A 13,652-nucleotide genomic window follows, 5' to 3' on the forward strand; every position below is an offset into this window, starting at 1 on the left:
TTCAATTTGTAGTGGTAATGGGGGCAGTTCTCAAGAGCTTGTGTGAAACTTTTGTGACACTCTTGTCTAGTCCTGTGTTTGGCTGTAACCAACTGCTAGAGAATAATGGCTTCTATTTTGCCTATACCTTCCAAATTTTGCGTGAATTCTCTTATTTGGCAAATTCTAACCTGGAAGCACATAGGAAAGGGAAACGTAGTTCCCAGTCTTAGAAGAGCATGGCTGCAGCTGAATGCAGACATGCACTCGTGGCGAAGATATTGGTACACGTTCACTCTTGTGCCTCAGGGCCAAGTTAATTAACTCTGCTTTTCTCTGTCTTCATATATAGTCTACAAGAATTTTGCAGAATATCATGCTGTTCACTATATTAGTGGCATTCTACTCATAGACCTATGAGCAGGATATGTCAGGAATTCTGGATGCCCTCCAGATGGAAGATAAACTTCATGAAGGTTCAGAGGTCTGACCCTTGGTGAGGATTTTAGGGACCCTCTTATCCTGGTGCAGGAGTTGGCAAATTTTATCTTAAAGGGGTAAACATTTTAGGCTTTGCAGGGCATAAGGTATCTGTCGCCACTACTCAATTTTGCCATTGTGGTGTGAAATCAGCCATGGACAATAGGTAAATGAATGGATGTGGCTGTAATCCAATAAAACGCCATTTACAAAAATAGGAGGGGGATCCTACTTGGCGTGTGGATAGTTGTTGGCCAGCCCCTACCCTAGAGGAGGCATTGTCTCCAAGGTAAAGGACAGGTGGTTGCTCCTCGTACCTCTTACCACTGAGCAAGGGGCACAACGCTTGGTTGTATTTTGATGGTAGCGTTTAGCACACTTGGGAATATTGTTTTGACCCTTAATCAGGTGACTCAGGAGGCTTCCAGTTTTGACTAGAACCCTGAGAAAAGAGGACTTTGCAGCTGATCTAGGCTGTGATGCCAGCTGTTCTGCTGCTTCAGTCATTTGACCAGCAGATACGATGGTGCCCAAAATGTCTATGGTGAGTGAGGACACTGTGGAGTGTCTGGTAAGCTCCAGTAGACATTCTTGTGCAGATTTTTAGGTTTTGAAGCAGGGCTGTGACTTCTGTGGCGGAGAAACACTCTCAATTTGAAAAATATTTCCTGGCCTGCTACTGGGCTTTGGTAGAGGTTGAATTTTTTTAAAAATAAATTTATTTATTTATTTATTTTGTTGGCTGTGTTGGGTCTTCCTTGCTGCACACGGGCTTTCTCTAGTTGTGGCTAGCGGGGGCTACTCTTCGTTGTGGTGTACGGGCTTCTCATTGCTGTGGCCTCTCTTGTTGCAGAGCACGGGCTCTAGGCACGTGGGCTTCAGTAGTTGCAGCATATGGGCTCAACAGTTGTGGCTCACGGGCTCTAGTGTGCCGGCTCAGTAGTTGTGGTGCATGGGCTTAGTTGCTCCACAGCATGTGGTATCTTCCTGGGGCAGAGATCGAACCCATGTCCCCTGCATTGGCAAGCAGATTCTTACCCACTGTGCCACCTAGGAAGTCCTGAGATTGAATATTTAACCACATGACACCAAGAGACTATGTGACCGTAGCTGCCTATCATGAGCTGGCTTTATTGGATCATTATAGATCCACTGAGTCATAAGGTTGGATGGCCACTGCAGTAATGCATTGTCTGATGAAAGTAATCATTTAGGAGCCATGAATAAATCATAAGGACAGGTGTCCCAGACTCTCATGTCACGTACCAATGCAACTTATTCTATGGCATCACAAAGGGGTCCCTATGACCAGCTGATGGAGGATGAAAAGATTTGGGCTTGGTTCACTGATTATTCAGTGTGATTTGCTGGTGCATGCTAGAAAAGGACTGCTCCTCTTTCTGACTTACTTCACTCTGTATGACAGTCTCTAGGTCCATCCACGTCTCTACAAATGATCCAATTTCGTTCCTTTTTATGGCTCAATAATTTTCCAAATTACACATGTACCCCATCTTCTTTATCCATTCCTCTGTTGATGGACATTTAGGTTGCTTCCATGACCTGGCTTTGTAAATAGTGAAAAAGAAAAGAAAAGAAAAGGACTGCTCCTGATTACAGACCCTATCAGGGTGGTTCTGAAAGACAAGAGTGAAGGGGAGTGTTCTCAGTGAGTAGAGCTGAAAGTGGTACACTTGGTCATGGACTTCCTAAAGAGGGAGATATGACTCAAGATACCTACACACGCTGATTCCTGGGCCGTGATGAATGAGTTGGCCAATTGGTCAATGGCCAAGAAGGAACTAGACTGAGAGGTTTGGGGAAGACTTATGTGAATGTACTTATGGGGGTGAACATAAAGCATGCAGATCTCTGTGTATTTATTTATTTTTGGCTGCGTCGGGTCTTAGTTGTGGCATGCAGGATCTTCGTTGAGGCATGCGGGATCTTTCGGTGTGCTGTGCGGGCTTCTCTCCAATCTCTTCAGTCGTGGCGTGCGAGTTTTCTCTCTAGTTGTGGTGTGCAGGCTCCAGAGCACGTGGACTCTGTAGTTTGTGGCACACAGGCTCTCTAGTTGAGGCGTGTGAGCTCAGTAGTTGTGGCACATGGGCTTAGTTGCCCTGCGGCATGTGGGATCTTAATTCCCTGACCAGGGATCGAACCTGCATCACCTGCATTGTAAGGTGGATTCTTTACCACTGGATGTCCAGGGAAGTCCCCAGATCTCTGTGTTTTACATTAATGTCTTCCAGAGAGCATCCACTTCAGAAGAGACTTAAAAACCACCACCACCACCACTCCCCCCACTCCCCTCCAGTACCCTGGCCATCCTAGAACTTGCCAGGCGAGCCCAAAGATAATGGCCATGGTGGCATGGATGAAAGTTCTGCATGGACTCAACTACACTGACTCCTTCTCAACAAGGATGACTTAATGCTTGGCCTTCTAGCATCAGAGAATGGTGCAGAGCCCTTGATGTGGCATCACTCTCCAGGGAGACCTGCCAGCCACCTGGGCTGGTTGACCACATTGGATATTTTACACCTTGGAGGAGGCAGCGATTTCTTTTTGCTAAAATCAATAATTTGATAGATTTGCATTCTCTGATTGTGTAACCTTCACCAATACTATTATCTGATATCTTACAGCATGCCTGGTTCATTGTCATGGCATCTCCTACATACTGCCTCAGGTCAAGGGGCCCATTTTGTAGCAAAGGAAATTAGGCAATGAACTCATTACCACATGATTCATTGGTATATATAACCCATCACCTAGGAGTAGTCTGCCTGATATAACAGTAGAACAACTAAGTAAAAGTTCAGCTAAGGCATCAGCTTAGGGACAGTACCTTATAGGGTTATAGTGCTGTCCTTTACGTGTGGTATATGTGCTGAACCAATGGCTGATATATGTTGCTGTGTCCTTAATAAGTTAAACATGCAGGTCCATGAACAAGGGGGTAGAAGTAGGATTGGCTCTCTCATTATCAATCCTGGTGACCTAATTATGAAATCTGTATTTACCATTCCTGCAAATATAAGGGGAAAAACACTTCTTCCGGGGACACAGTAAAATTTTCATTGTATTTGATGCTGGGACTCCCACTTAGCAATTTTAGCTCCTCATGCCAGTGGACCAGCAGTAAAGAAAAAAGTTACTGAATAGGCAGTGGTAATTGACCTGATTAGCATTAGGACTTGGGGTTGCTTGACTACACAAGAAGGGCAGAGAGCAAGATATCTGGAACCCAGGAGATTCATGGGACATCTCTTGTTGATTCAATACCCAGTGATAACCATTAATGGTCAATTGCAGCAACCATGACCTGAAAAAGGCACAGCAACTAAGGACTAAGACCCTCTAAGGATGAAGCTCTGGGTCACCCCTTTAGGCCAGCGACCTAGACCAGCTGAAGTGCTAGTTGAAAGTGGAAGAAACCCAACATGGGTAATGGAGGAGGAGGAGGATGTATATCAGTTAGCCTCAGGGTCAGCTGCAGCTTTAGCTGTGGGGACTGGATCTTGGTTTGCTAACCTTATTTAAGTCATTGCGGGATATCACACCTAGCCATTATCTTTTGAAGAAAATTAAAGTATAATTCATTTACAGTTTTATTTTAGTTTCAGGTGTACCACACAGTATTCAATATTTTTGCGCATTATGAAATGATCACCACAATAAGTCTGGTTACCATCTGCCACCACACGGTTATTACAACATTATTGACTGAATTCCTTATGCTGTGCATTACATCCCCGTGACTCATTTTATGACCGGAAGTTTGTACCTGTCAATCCCCTTCCCTTATTCCACTCATCCCCCCACTTCCTCCCCTCTGGCAACCACCAGATTGTTCTCTGCACCTGTGAGTCTTTTCCTGTTTCATTGTGCTTGTTCGTTTGCTTTTTAAAAGTTCTACATATAAGTGAACTCATATAGTATCTGTCTTTGTCTGACTTGTTTCACTTAGCATAACATGGTCTAGGTCTATCCATATTGTCGCAAATGGCAAGATTTCATTTTCTTTTGTGGCTGAGTAATCTTCCATTGTATGTATATACCACATCTTCTTTATCCATCTATCAATGGACACTTACATAGTCATTGTCTTGAAGGATTGGACTTGCACTTCTTCTCTTAGGTAAGAAGTGAGGTCTTCTTGTTTTCATATGAGATCCAGACATACTAAGAGGGTGTGAACAGATATGAGTGATGCAAAAGGTGCCCTGCACCAAGCCCAGTTTATGTGCCTCTCAAGATATGCTCATGTGCTCTGCCCAGGCCCTAGACTCTTGTCAATGGAGGGTCCCACTTGCTACTGCCACTTCTCATCTCCTAACACTGCCAACTCTCTTGACCTATTTTAGGATGGGATCTGCTTTAGCATAGCTTCCAACATGCTTTCCACGTGGGGACCACAGCAGCTCTGGTGTTCAGGTCCAACTGTAATGCACCCAGGAAGGCTCTGGGTCCTCTATGGCTTCCAAATGTGGATGAAGCACCATACTGCAGGATGTAATAGCTGGCTTTCCCACAAGCTTTTTGGAAAGGCTGGGTTACAAAGCCCCAAAAGTGGGGGAGTTAATGTTCCATGGGACAGACCTTGAATAATGAGAGACAGCAGATCAATGCCTCCCCCTTCCTTCCCATGACACACTGTTTCAGGGTGTGGCGTTCTTGACAACCTGTTGGTAAGGTATTTTGCATGGCCAAGTAGTTGCCTGCTCTTTCTGGGGGAACTGTAGCTGGTTTTGTAATACAGCACCTTGTGTTTGCTTTCTTTTCTCTCCTGCTTTATTTCCCTTCCCCCCTTACTCTTGCTGCCTGGGATTATACTTCCAAGGAAAGATTCATCAGGTAAAATTTGCCTCAGTCTCTGATTTGTAGGAGACCCGGGCTAAGACATGTAGAACTTCAGAGTCAAATGACTGGGTGAGAGGTTTTTGTTTTTAAAAAACGGCTGTTGTAGAAAGCAACAGAAATGGATTGAGTAACTAAGATAAAAGGAAGGGAATATTTTAAAGAAATGTAATTCAAAGAACCAAAGCAAAGACTGAATAAGCCCATAGAGCAGATGGGAACCAGGGGAGATCTGCTGATCTATATAACAGAACTAATGGGTGATATTTGTGGTAATTTTGAAAGATGAGCACAGGGACTTCCCTGGTGGCGCAGTGATTAAGAATCCGCCTGCCAATGGAGGGGGCATGGGTTGGAGCCCTGGTCCTGGAAGATCCCATATGCCATGGAGGAACTAAGCCCGTGTGCTACAACTACTGAGCCCGTGCGCCTAGAGCCCGTGCTCCGCAGCAAGAGAAGCTACCCCATGAGAAGCCCGAGCACCGCCACAAAGAGTAACCCCCACTCGCTGCAACTAGAGAAAGTTCACGCACAGCAGTGAAGACCCAACTCAGCCAATAAATAAATAAAATACATTTATATAAAAAAAAGATGAGCACAAATTTTTTGATACTCCTTCCTTCAAGAGGTGGAGCCTAATCCCCGCTTGTTGAATGTGGGCTGTACTTAGTGACTTACGTCTAATGAGTAAAATATGGTAGAAATGATGGTCTGTGACTTCTGAATCCAGGCCATAGAATACATTGTGACTTTCACGTTGCTCCCTCTTTGATCACTTGATCTGGGGGAAGCCTGTGGCTGCCATATCGTAATGACTATCAAGCAGCCCCATGGAGAGGCCTGGGTGGTGGGGCCTGAGTCCTCCTGCCAACGGCCGTGTGAGTGCACCATCTTGGAAGAAATCTCCCAGTCCCAGTCATGCTTTCATATGACTGCAGCTTTGGCTGACATCTTTTTTTTCTTTTAATTTTCTTTCTTATTTATTTATTTTGGCTGCATCGGGTTTTAGTTGCAGCACGTGAGATCTACATTGGGGCATGTGGGATCTTTTGTTGTGGCGTGGGCTCTTCGTTGTGATGCGTGGGCTTCAGGGTGTGTGGGCTCTGTAGTTGTGGTGCATGGGCTTCTGTAGTTGAGATTCGAGAGCTCAGTAGTTGTGGTGCGTGGGGTTAGTTGCCCCACGGCATGTGAGAACTTAGTTCCCTGACCAGGGATTGAACCCTTGTCCCTTACATTGGAAGGCAGATTCTTTACCACTGGACCACCAGGGAAGTCCCTTGGCTGACATCTTGACTGCAATCCTGAGATACCCTGAGCCAGAACCACCAGCTAAGAACCTCTAGAGTTCATGACCCACAGAAACTGTGGGGTAAATGTTTGTTATTTTTAGCGAGTGAGTTTTGGTATGATTTGTTCTGCAGCAGTGGATAACAAATATGGTATCTTTAAAGTATCTCCAATAATTATTGATCTTGGTGTCAGTATTATTAGTCCCATGTGCAAAATAGGCATAGTAATTGTACTTCACTCACAGAGCTGTTTACAAGGCTATAAAATGCTTGACATACTGCCTAGAACAGAGTGAGAATTCAGTAGATGTTACTACTGCTAGTAGGAGCCATCAGTGTCATCTCAAGATTCACATTCCCAGGAAAGAGAATCTGATTGACTTAGCGTGCATTACGTGTCTTCATCTTGGGCAAGGGAGCACAGGGCACTCTGATTGAAAGTCTTACCCGGTCTGTATTTCCTCAAGGGAAATTAAGATGTTATTCCCAGGCAATCAAAAGCAGCACTGGCTACAAAGGGTCTGCATACTTTGTTTCCTTATACATAAGGCCAAATTGCTTCTCAAAAAAATGTTCCATCAATATATACACTCCTGCCAACAGCGTGAGCGCATCCTTCTCACTCCACCTCTGCCAACGTTGCTATTACCCTGAAGAAAAGAAGAGCCAGTTTAATGGATGAAAAATAATGATACCTTATTGCTTATGGCTACACTTCTTTACTAGTGAAGCTGAATATGTTTTCATGTTTTATTGGCCATTTGTATGCCCTGTTTGGTGAATTAAGGAACACTCATCCAAAAAGTGGGATGTAGAGTTATTTCTGTTGACCTATGTGATTTATTTATGTGCTAATGGTATCCGTTTTCTGACATATATTACAAATATTTCCTCAGTGTATGTTGTTTGTTCTATTTTTGTTTATGAAGCCCTTTGCTCACGATGTTAAATTTTTAATAAATGAGATTGGTCGTGCTTTTCATTTGTTCTATTCCTGCCATGTGTGGTCTTTGGTGGGGGGCAGGGTCTGATCTTGTTGGCAATCTTGGAAAGTGGGTGGTACCTGTAAATTTAGTTGAGAGTTGAATACCCATCTTAACTTATATCTGAGAAGGCCAGAAGCCAAAGGAGTGGTCGTTATTTACCAGCCCATGTGTTATTGGCCCTCCAGAACACAAGCTTGCGTGACTTTCATCTTCTGCTGGATTGCCACTGCATGGGAGTCCCCAGCTCACACATGAATTGTGGTCCATTTAAGGGGACAGAGGAGAGAGACAAAGCCCAACAATCACAACAGGAGGGTCCACTTGAGGTGGAGCCAACGAGTGATAAAAAACAGAACTGAAACAAAAGTACAACAAGAACTCCAAAGGCAAAGCAACTAAACCTCAAAAAGACTTTCCAGACCTGTAAGACATAATTTCTAAATTTAAAAACTTGGCAAATTAATTAAGAAGTATGATCAGAGCTGAGAACTGAATTAACATTCTGATTGATGTTTAAGTTAAAATACCCTTATAATCCAGACTAAAAATACAAGGAAATTGAGCTCATGAGTGAAAAAAATGGTTGACTCAAATGATAGGATTAGGAAGCTGAACATGCTAATAATAGGAATTACAGAGGGTAAAAAAGGAACATAGATGGATGGGTCGTAATTAAAGCAAAAGAAGAAAAATACAGCTTTGTCTAGTTGAATGTGGGCTTACTTGGCCGTTGAAAAACTCAGACAAATTCCAGTCCTTTGGCCTATATGTGAAAAATGCACATGAGTATACATAATTAAAAGGAAAAGAGAGATTGCAGATGAAAATCTCCTGGAACTAAAGAAAGCGGAGCCTCCAGATTGAAAGAGCTCAAATAATCCTAGGCATGATTTTTTTAAAAGGCAAAAAGACACTAAACTTTAAGGATGAAGAGAAAATCTTATGAACTTCTCTTATAAAAAGAACAGGTTACCGACAGAAGGCAAAAAGAATCTGACCTACATTGGATGTTTCATTTACAACAGTGAAAGAGAAAAGATAGTTGAATAATGTCTACAGACTACTGAGGGAAACAAGCTGTGTGATTAAATAATCCTAAATCCGGCAAGGACAGGATTCATTTGGCAGCATGAAAGGAAAACATTTTCTTTTCTTTTTTAAAAAAAATTTACTTGTTTTTCCTCCATATATATTTTTATACAATTTTAAAAGATTACACTCCATTTATGTTTATTACAAAATACTGGCTATATTCCCCGTGTTGTACAGTATATCCTTGTAGCTTATCTTACACCCAAGAGTTTGCACCTCTTAATCCCCCATCCCTATATTGGCCAGCCCCCACCCCCGCCCCGGTAACTGCTAGTTTGTTCTCTATACCTGTGGGTTTGTTTCAAAGGAAACAATTTTCAAACATATGAGGATTCAGAAAAACTGCCACACATGGATTCTATCTAAGGAAAGTATTTTATCAAATTGAAGATTGAATTGAAAGAGAGAGTCTCAAGACAGAGAAGGGAGATGGTCCAGGAGACAGCGGTGAGCAGTGACTCTGATGATACACATAATTACAATTAAGTGGATGATAATAACCTGCCTGGGACCTCTGGTATTAAGTGAAGAGGGTTCTTGAAACGGAAGAAACACATGGTTAGGCAAAACCTAACATTGACTGTAGTCTTAGAAATTATCTTGCTCCTTGTAATCATTCAGTTATGATTAGATAAGAATTATTAGATTAGATAAGATTAGATAAGAATTATTTATAATTAGATAAGAAATGGTATAAAACATGTATTACCAGATACAAGCATGAATGTGGGCTGGAAAGAGCTGAAATAAAAGCAAAATGTCTTGGTGTTAAAGTCAGATGTAGAACAACCAGACAGAAGATGGGAAGAAAGAGGACTAACACAATTAACCAACTAAATCAAACAATGTATACAGCACACTGTACCCAACCACAGCAATATACACTTTCTTTTCAAGTGCATGTGGGACATTTTCCGGGAGAGAGGATAGGTTAGGCTCAGGTGAAGTCTCAGTGGATTTAAAAGATAGATATCATACAATGTATCTTCCCTGAGTACAACAGGATGAAGTTAGAAATCAATAACAGAAGTAAAACTGGAAAATTCTCAAATTTGTGGAAATTAAACAACACACTCTTAAGCAATGGATCAAAGAAAAAAATCACAAGGGAAATTAGAAAATACTTGAGATGAATGAAAACAAAAGCACAACGTATTAAACCTTATCAGTCAATTGTACCTTCATTTTAAAAATTAAAAACTTAGATGTGATGAAAGCAGTGCTAAGGGGGAAATTTATAGCTATAAATGTTTACAATAAAAAATTAAAAAAAAGAATGATCTCAAGTGAACAACCTAACTTTACAATTTAAGAAATTAGGAAAAGAACAAACTAAATCCAAAGCTTGTGGGAGGAAGGGAATAATAAAGATTAGAGCAGGGAATTCCCTGGGGGGTCCAGTGGTTAGGCACCTGCATTACCGGGGGCCCGGGTTCCATCCCTGGTTGGGGAACTAAGATCCTGCGAGCCGTGCAGTGAGGGAAAAAAAAAACAGAGAGAGAGAGAGAGAACAGAAAAGCAATAAAGATTAATGAATCAATGAAACCAAAAGTTGTTTCTGTGACAGGATCAACAAAGTTGACGAACTTTTAGCTATATGGACTAAGACAAAAAAGAGAAAGACGTTACTGAAGTCAGAAATGAAAGTGGGAACATTACTACCAATTATACAGAAACAAAGATTATCAAAGAGAGAGAGACGGAGAGAGAGAGAGAGAGGAAGTGAAGTAAAACACTGATATCTGGAAATCCTTTTATGAACAGCTAGACCTCTAAAAGTTAACTAATCTTAGATTACTTGTGTCAGTATTTAGTATAAAAGGTTTATGTATATAAATAATACAACTTTGAAATTCTCCTACCAAAAGAGGGCATTCTTCTAGTCATTAGAAATATACCTAAAATCAAGATACCTGCAAATAAGAGTGCTCTGGGTTTTGTTTTGTTTTGTTTTGTTTATGCTAAAAGTGGACCTAAAAAGTTATTTCTCTTAACTTCAAATTTTGATATAATTTCAGATTTAAAGAAAAGTTGTGACAGAGTTGCAGCACTCATACAAAGGGCCAATTGTTAACACTTTGACATTTCTCTATGTGTATAATTGTTTTGAATTTTCAAGAGTACGTTGTAGACAATATTTACTTCTAAGTGTTTCAATGTATATATCCCACAAACAAGAACATTCTCTTAATAGCTTCAGTCAAAGCCAGGAAATTAACATTGACAATATTATTTTCTCTCTTCGTTTCTTTTTTCACTTCCCTTCCCACATTTATTTTTAAAAAATTTATTTTATTGTGATACAGTTGATTTACAATATTGTATTAATTTCTGCTGTACAGCAAAGTGATTCAGTTTATATGTATATATACATTCTTTTTCATATTCTTTTCAATTATGGTTTATCACAGGACACTGAATATAGTTCCCTGTGCTATACGGTAGGACCTTGTTGTTTATCCATCCTATATATAATAGTTTGTAGCTGCTAATCTGAAACTCCTAATCCATCCCTCCCCCACCTCCTTCCCTCTTCACAACCACGTCTGTTTTCTATGTCTGTGAGTTTGTTTCTGTTTCATAGATAAGTTCATTTGTGTCATATTTTAAATTCCACATATGTCATATCATATGATATTTGTCTGTCTCTGTCTGACTTAGTTCACTTAGTATGATAATCTCTAGGTCCATCTATGTTGCTGTAATGGCATTACTTCATTCTTATTTAAGGCTGAGTAATAGTCCATTGTATATATGTACCACATCTTCCTTATCCATTCTTCTGTTGATGGACATTTAAGTTGTTTCCATGTCTTGGGTATTGTGAATAGTGCTGCTATGAACATAGGGGTGCATGTTTCTTTTTGAATTATAGTTTTGTCCAGATATATGCCCAGGAGTGGGATTACTGGATCATATGGCAACCCTATTTCTAGTTTTTTGAGGAAAGCTCCATACTGTTTTCCATACTGGCTGCACCAATTTACATTCCTACCAACAGTGTAGGAGGTTTCCCTTTTTTCCACACCCTCTCCAGCATTTGATATTTGTAGACTTTGTAATAATGGCCATTCTGACCAGTGTGAGGTGGTACCTCATTGTAGTTTTGATTTGCATTTCTCTAAAAATTAGCAATGTGGAGCATATTTTCGTGTGCCCATTGGCCATCTGTATGTCTTCTTTGGCGAAATATCTATTTAGGTTTCTGCTCACTTTTTGATTGGGTTGTTTGTTTTTTGTTATTGAATTATATGAGCTCTTTGTATATTTTGGAAATTAAGCCCTTGTCAGTCACATCATTTGCAAATATTTTCTCCCAGTTGATAGGCTGTCTTTTTGTTTTATTTGTGGTTTCCTTTGCTGTCAAAAGCTTGTAAGTTTGATTAGGCCCCATTTGTTTATTTTTGCTTTCATTTTTTATTTTTTTATTTTTATTTTTTAAATTTACTTATTTTATTTATTTATTGGCTTCATTGGGTCGTCGTTGCTACACACGGGCTTTCTCTAGTTGCTGAGAGCGGGAGCGACTCTTCATTGTGGTGTGCAGGCTCCTCATTGTAGTGGCTTCTCTTGTTGTGGAGCATGGGCCCTAGGTGTGTGGGCTTCAATAGTTGTGGCACATGGGCTCAATAGTTGTGGCTAACAGGCTCTAGAGCACAGGCTCAATAGTTGTGGTGCACAGGCTTAGTTGCTCCGTGGAATGTGGAATCTTCCTGGAGCAGGGCTTGAACCCATGCCCCCTGCATTGGCAGGTGGATTCTTTACCACTGTGCCACCAGGGAAGTCCCTATTTTTGTTTTTACTTCTATTGCCTTGGGAGATTGACCCAAGAAAACATGGGCATGATTTATGTCCTAGGACATTTTGCTATGTTTCCCTCATGTTTTATATTTGTCTTTAAAGCCATTTTGAGTTTATTTTTGTGTATGGTGTGAGGGTGTGTTTTACATGCGACTGTCCAACTTTCCCAACACCACTTGCTGAAGAGATGACACAATATATTTTCTAATTTACAGATCTTATTCAGATTTGCCAATTGTTCCAAGAGAGTCCTTTATAGCAAAAGAAAAGTTTTGATCAGGAATTGATTCCACTTGTCATGTCTCTTTAGTCTCCTTTAATCAAGAAGAGTTCCTTAGTCTTTTTTCTTCATGATTTTAACATTTTTGAAGGTAAAGGTATATTAATTTCCTATTGCTGCTGTACAAATTATCACAAACCTAGTGGCTTAAAATGAAACAAATCTATTATCTCACAGTTCTGGTGGTGAGAATTCCAAAGTGGGTCTCACAAGCGTACATCAAGGTGCTCACAGGACTGTACTTCATCTGAAGGTCGTCGCCTTTTCTAGCTTCTAGAAGCTGCCTGCATTCCTTGCCCCAAAGCTCTATCCCTCCACTTTCAAAGCCAACAAGAGCATCGGCTGAGACCTTCTTATGCTGCCATCTCTCTGGTTCTCTCTCTTTTCTGCCTTCTTCTACTTGTAAGGACCCTTGTGATTACATTTGACCCACCTGGACAATCCGAGCTACTCCCCCTATCTCAAAGTCAGCTGATTAGTGATCTTAATTCATCTGCAAACAATTCTCTTTGCCAGGTAACCAAACATATTCACAGGTTCTGGGGATTAGGATGTGGCTATCTTTTGCCTACCACAATAGGCCAGTTAGTTTTAAGAATGTCCCTTAATTTTGATTTGTCTGATGTTTCCTCATGGTTAGTTTCAGGTTATGCACTTTTGGAAGCAGTGCCACAGATGTACAGTCGACCTTGTATCTGGAAACCTTGATGAACTTGTATTGGTTTTATTCTTGATTATTTTGGATTTTCTATGTATGTCCATATCATCTGTGAATAATAGTACTATATATAATATTTTCCCTTCTAATTTCTTCCTTCCTTCCTTTCTCCCTCCCCCCGCTCCTTTCTTTTTTCCTTTCTCTTTTTTTAACCACACCATACG

Source organism: Hippopotamus amphibius, chromosome 1 (assembly GCF_030028045.1).
Source record: "Hippopotamus amphibius kiboko isolate mHipAmp2 chromosome 1, mHipAmp2.hap2, whole genome shotgun sequence".
NCBI lineage: Eukaryota > Metazoa > Chordata > Mammalia > Artiodactyla > Hippopotamidae > Hippopotamus > Hippopotamus amphibius.